The sequence below is a fragment of the Monodelphis domestica genome, chromosome 2 (assembly GCF_027887165.1).
Source record: "Monodelphis domestica isolate mMonDom1 chromosome 2, mMonDom1.pri, whole genome shotgun sequence".
Classification (NCBI taxonomy): Eukaryota; Metazoa; Chordata; class Mammalia; order Didelphimorphia; family Didelphidae; genus Monodelphis; species Monodelphis domestica.
The window spans coordinates 189,226,706-189,233,659 of NC_077228.1; the positions used below are offsets into that span (position 1 = coordinate 189,226,706).

The window sequence follows — 6,954 nt, forward strand, 5'->3', positions numbered from 1 at the left end:
ACTCTTTCCCCTACCCCATATCTAATCAGTTGCCAGCTTTTATCAATTTTAATTCCACAACAGTATTCTGAATGTAACAAATGGAATGGTGCCTTGCATGTAGCAAGTGCTTAAAAAGTTTTGAATGAATGAATGATTTATGGGAAAAAATAAAAATAAATTGCACTCCTGCCTATTTGCTACAGATTGCATAATTTCAAGTAGGGAGAAGCGTGTAGCTGAGGCTTCTCTAGGCACGTTTTGAGGATCCCTGAATCACCTAGCATGGTGCTTACTGTATTCCCTACTACAGGAATAGGGATAGTCTTCTTGACAGGCTGACTGAGTTTTGAGAATTGGTGAGCCATTCTTCTTGTCACAGCTCTTTTCCATCATCTTTGAATTTGAAGTCTTTTGAGTGACTTTTATATTCTTTTTTCCAGTTTAAATATCATGAACTGAGTTAGCGAAATGGAAAGGACTTGCCTTCCCCTGTTTATTACCTCTCATTTACCTCCCTTACCCCAGCTCTGAGAAATTAGTCTAGTGATCTTTATTTCTGTTCTGTACTATTCATCCTCAATTTCAAGTGCCAGAGGTGAAGCTCACAGGATACAGAAATTGGAGCCATAATGACCTTGGAGTTAGGGTTACAGGCAGGGTGATGCAGCTAGCCAGGCTGGCACAAAAGTCCTGAGAAGCCAGGTTAACTAGGACAGGATCCCAAGGAGGGTTTGGGACTTGGCATTGGGAACATACCCTGTGGAAACCAAGATAACCTATGAACTTAATCCTTTTTCCCTTCCCAGAGACTGAGGTGGTATAAAAAGGAGGAGAAGTGTGCCTTCCATTTGTGTGGGGTAATTAGTTTTTGTGTTTGGGATCATATCTTATAAAGTAAATATTCTTTTTTAAAAGCTCCTGTGTTATATAACATTATTTTAATTTAACTACTTAGATGCTGTATCATTCATTTCCAGTAGATGGAGGTTCCTTGAGAGCAAAGATTGTGGGGTTATTTCACTTTATATACCTAGCTTCAAACAGTGCCTTATAAATTGGAGGTGTTTAAAGTAGTTTGAGTGAAAGATTTATATACTTTAAACATTTAGTTCTTTCACTAAGCTGACAACAGACAAAATAGTAATGACTTTAAACAACTGTGGGATATTTTTTTTTTAAATGGAATTCATCTCTGTTCCAGAAAAATGTTGAAGGGATCTGATTTAACTCCAGAGTAGTTACAATATTTGGTCAATGAATTATGAAGGATAATTATGATTGGTAAATGAAATACTTCAATCACTTTTTAAAGATAATATAATAGAAGCAAATTCTATACTCTACCTCAAAACATTCCTAAGGGATCCTATTAGACAAAATCTTTGGAACAATGTATCATTTGTCCATTGTTGCAGGAAAATGAAAGTTCTTATGGTCATTGGATACTCCTTTCAGTTATATGGGTATGCTGTGAATAGAATCTTCTAGAGCCCACAAAACAAATCACCTCATAAAAATGAGAAGAAAAATTGGGTACACTCCTTATTTCCCACTGTCATATTCAGAAATTCCCATATCCTAACAAAATATAGTAATACTTTCCTCCTTTAAATTCTATTCTATATGTGTGTGTGTGTGTGTGTGTGTGTTTTGGGCAGAAAGCAAGACTATAAACTTGATACTGAGTTTCACAAGGAAAGACTTATAATGACTTGAGAATTACTCGATTATTACCACCAGAATCTGTAGAGATTGATATGTGTGTGTTTGTGAAGAAAAATTTATATATATGAGTAGTAGTAGTAGTAGTAGTAGTAGTAGTAGTAGTAGTAGTAGACAACAACTTCAATATAAAAGCCAATAAGCCTTCAAACACCCTGGATTTCCAGTTCATCAATGCCCTTGACTCCCATGATTTCTATGACCCTTAGCTATCAGTGCTTCCCCACACCCAATTACTGCATATTTAATTACTTTGTGTGTGTGTGTGTGATGAATATATCTATGTGTGTATTTAATGTCTCTCACATTGGAATAGACTCCTAGTGAACAGGAATTGTTGCATTTTTCATCTCTAGTATATAGCACAGTAACTGGCAAATAGTAGAGTCTTGATAAATACTTTTTAATATATTGATTACATTTACTCAATTTTAGCCCAACATAGAGATAGATCATACAACCTTTTCTCACTATCAGCTCAAATATCTCTGATCTTAATTTTATTCTCTATCTCCCTTTCTAAAGGATTGAAAAATAATAATAATAAAATAAAAGAATGAATAAATAATGAATAAATTAATTGATAAAAAGAATTAAGCATTTAATTTGTAAATTATTAACAACCAAGGATACAAATAGAAGATATGGTGATATGGAGAAACAACATGTAAAAAAATGTTCATCTGCACCTGGAAAAATAGACTCATTCTTTGGGTTCTGTGCTGAAACATTATATGTATCTACTTTGACAGCATTGCCATTGATAAAAACCATATCTTTCCTGATGTTGAACCTGAGGGTGACAGTTTCATTGATATTGGAGCTAGAACTTTCTTTTCTAGGTCATCCATCAGTAGCTGTCACTTCAGTTCCTACAGAGGCTTTTGCCAGGCCACATCTCCATAAAGATTATTTCCCTGAATGATCGTCACAGGGGCTAAGGCAGAAGTTGGATTGGTGATATGAGGAACATAGCAGTTCCTGGGGAGCTTGGGCTCTGCATCTTGAGCTCTCTCAACCAGAATCTAAAGGAAGGTATCTAAGTAATATAAACTTAATTATTATTGAATGATAGCCCTTGATACTTTCCAAATTAATTTTCTACTGCAATCCCCTCATTGACTGTCCTTAACAAACTATTTCATTCACATCTCCTACATCCTCCTTTCAAGTCTCTTATCTGATCCATACCTGAATAGCCTACTATGCAACAGATTTCTCAAACTGAAAATCCTTAAGTAGTCTCAAAATAAGCATAAACCATAATTTTTCATATTCTCTCTCTTCTTATCCTCACCACCCCTTCACTGAAAAAAAAAAGTCCTCACTTTTAAGAATGTCCCTAATTCAGATTCAAGGAACCATTGTCCCTCTAGTCTCTCGTTCACAATTCTGTTGTCATCTTTGACCCCTTTTTCTCCCTCCACCCATCTCTATATTTAATCTACTAACATTTTGTTAATTCTATAACATATTTTATATTCATCCCCTTCTCTTTACTCAGACTATTTTAGTTCAAGTATTCATAACTTCTTTCATTGAGAGTGGGATGTGAATAGGTTTCTAACTGGTATCTCCATCTCCAGTATCTCCCCTCTCCAATCTATCTTATATTTTCTTTTTTTTTTGGTGTGGTTAGTTTGTTGTTTTTTATTATTCAAAGATTTTATTTTCCCAATTATATGTAATAATAATTTTCAACATACATGTTCCAAAATTATATGATCTAAACCATTTACTTCCCTCCTTTCCCTCCTACTACTTGGAGATGGTAAGCAATTTGATTTGGGTCATGCATGTATTATCATGAAAAACAAACTTCCATATTGGTAATTTTGTTTTCAATTAGCAATAATTTTTCAATTAGCAATAATTGCACCTCAGATAAAGTTCATTGACTACAATACTGGCTCTGCACAAAACTCATGTTGGTCATGTTGTAAGAGCACATGCATAGGAAACAAAAAAACAAAATAAAACTGTAAATACACTGATGTGAAAGATACTATGCTTTCATTCACATGCATCTGACTCAACAGCTCTTCCTCTGGAGATGGGAAAAAGTTCCCCATCATAAGTCTTTCAGAATTGTCCCAGATCATTGCATTGCTGAGAGCAGCCAAATTTTCACAACTGATCATAACACAATAGTGTTTTTATTGTGTACAATGATCTCTTGGTTTGTCTTATTTAGTTTTACTTCAGTTCATGCAGATCTTACCAGCTATTCCTGAAATAATTTCGCTTAATCATTTCTTTTCACACAATCTTTCATGAACCATTATAATCTGTTCAGCCATTCCCCAATTGAAAGACATTCCCTCAATTTCCAATTCTTTGCCACCATAAAAAGAACTGTTGTAAATATTTTTGTACAAGTAGATCCTTTCCCCTTTTTTATGATCTCTTTGGCATACAGATTTATTAGTGGTATTACAGGATCAAGAGGTATGTACAATTTTATAGCCCCTTGGGCATAGTTCCAAATTGCCCTCCAAAATAATTGGATCAGTTCATAACTCCACCAATGAGGTTTTGCCACATTCCTTCCAACATTTGTTACTTCCTTTTTGTCGTATTGGCCAATCTGCTAGACATGAGGTAGGAACTCAGTATAGTTTTTATTTGCATTTCTCTAATCAAGAGGGATTTAGAATATTTTTTATATAATTATTGATAGCTTTGATTTCATCTGAAAATTGCCTGTTCTTATTCTTTGAATATTCATCAATTGTGAAGTGGCTTATATTCTTATAAATTTGATAGTTCTCTATAGATTTAAGAGATTAGACCTTTATCAGAGAAATTGGTTATAAAATTTTTCCCAGTTCATTTCCCTGTAATTTATGATTTTGCTTGTACAAAAGCTTTTTAATTTAATATAATCAAAATTATTCACTTTATAACTTCTAATATTCTCTATCTCTTGTTTATCATAAATTCTTCCCATCTCCAAAATCTGTCAGATAAACTCTTCTATGTTCCTGTAATTTACTTATGATATCATTCTTTATATCTAAATTATATACCCATTTTGACCTTATCTTGGTATAGGATGTGAGATATTGGTCTATGCCTAGCTTCTGCCAATTTCCCAGCAGTTTTTGTTAAATAGTTATTTCTTATCCCAATACTTGTGCTCTTTGGGTTTATCAAACACTAGGTTGTTAAGTTCATTTACCCCAGTATATTATGTATCTAATCTATTCCACTGACCTATCATTCAATTTCTTAGCCAGTACCAGATTGTTTTGATGATTATTGCTTTATAGTACAGTTTGAGATCTAGTATTTCTAGGTCATTTTCCTTCTTTTTTTATTACTTCCCTTGATATTCTTGACTTTTTGTTCTTCTGGGTGAATTTTGTTATTTTTTCTAGTTCTATAAAATAATTATATGGTAGCTTGATTTGGGATGGCACAGAATGAGTAAATTAATTTAGGTTGATAACATCCATTTTCAAATGCTTAGAAATATCAGTGGCCACATCATTTTGATAGTATTCTACCCAAAGTAGCCTGTCCCTTCCAACTTACTCTTACCAACACAATCCCAAGAGTTTTTAGAAAGGGGATTTTGTCCAACATGATATAAGTTTTCTTTCCTTTCTTCTTTTTTTAACATATTTTATTTTCATGCTTACATGCAATAACAATTTTTAAGATACATTTTCTAAAAAAAATAAGATACCAATTGTCTTCCTCCCTCTAATCCCTCCATCTCTTGGAGATAGTATGTGATTTGATCTAGGTTATACATGTAATATTATGAAAAACATATCTCTATTTTGGACATTATTATAAGCAAATAGATAAAACCAAAATCCCAAAATAAAAACACCAATAAATTAATATGAAAAACAGTATGCTTCTATTTGCAATCCAACTTTTAGTTCTTTCTCTGAAGGTGGATAACATTCTGTGTAATAAGTTTTCAGAATTGCCCTAGATCATGGTTTTGCAGAGAGTAGCTAAGTCTTCAACAGTTGATCATCAAACAATATCACTGTTACTGTTTACAGTGTTTTCCTGGTTCTGCTTATTTTGCTCTGCATTATTTAGTAATATTCCTTCTTTGGCCATTCTCCCAAATAGCTTATTTAGTATTGTGATTAATTGTTCTTTAATGTTTGGTAGAATTCACTTATGAATCCATCTGGTCCTGTTTTTTTCTTAGTGAGTTCATTAATGGTTTGTTTATTTTCTTTTTCTGAGATGGTATTATTTAAGTATTATATTTCTTCTCTTGTTAGTCTGAGCAATTTATATTTTTGTAAATATGTATTCATTTCAGGTAGACTGTCAGATTTATTGGCATATAAATGGACAAAATAGTTTCTAATGATTGTTTTAATTTCCTCTTCATTGGTGGTGAAATTACCATTTTCATTTTCTATACTGGTAATTGGATTTTCTTCTTTCATTTTTAATCAAATTAACTACTTCTCTATCTATATTATCCCCCCCATAAAACCAACTCCTAGACTTATTTATTAGTTCAATTATTCTCTAATTTTCAATTTTATTAAATTCTCCTTTGATATTTTGAATTTCCAATTTAGTCATTAATTGAAGATTTTTTTCATTGTTCTTTTAGTTGCCTTCCTAATTCATTGATCTACTTTTCCTTATTGATTTTAGATCATTTAGAGATATAATATTTCCCCTAAGGACTACTTTGGCTGTATTCCATAAATTTTTATATGCTGTTGTAAGGGAAAGAAATTTAAGGTGTTAGACTAGATTGTTTAAGAGTATGGTCACCAGGAATTTAATCAATTCCAAATGATTTTTTAGCAATGTATTTATAAAATATAGAAAGAGTTAAAGTAAGAAAATCAGAGAGAGGATAGGGTAAGATATCTAACCATAACCCATGAAGTATTTTGCTCTAGCCCCTGGCTCAACTCAGGCAGGGTTAATTAGTACTCTCAGCCTTGAGCTGAAGACTTGGGGATGAGTAAAGCAAGAGCTTCAATCACAAAGCCTCTCTCAAGAGTGGAGGCCTCTTCTGAGGCTAGTCCCTTCAGAAAATCCAGGACAGGAGTCAGCCTTTTTCACTCACCCACATGGTAGTTCAAAGTGAGAGATATAAGAACAGTATCACCAATTCCAAGGTCTCAGGTCCAGTAAGCAGATTCTTCACCAGCTTCCAACTTGAACTCAGAACTCTGAAGAACAAATAACTTCCTGACAGGAAGTTGTAACTCATTTTAAAGACATTTCTTTGAATCACTTTCTGTGCCTTCC

General features: G+C 33.2%; 1 pseudogene; it reads right to left on the bottom strand.

Annotated features, from left to right (window-relative positions):
• Window positions 1-3,495: 3,495 nt before the first annotated feature.
• LOC130457630 (U4 spliceosomal RNA) lies at window positions 3,496-3,628 on the bottom strand (annotated as a pseudogene).
• Window positions 3,629-6,954: the final 3,326 nt, after the last annotated feature.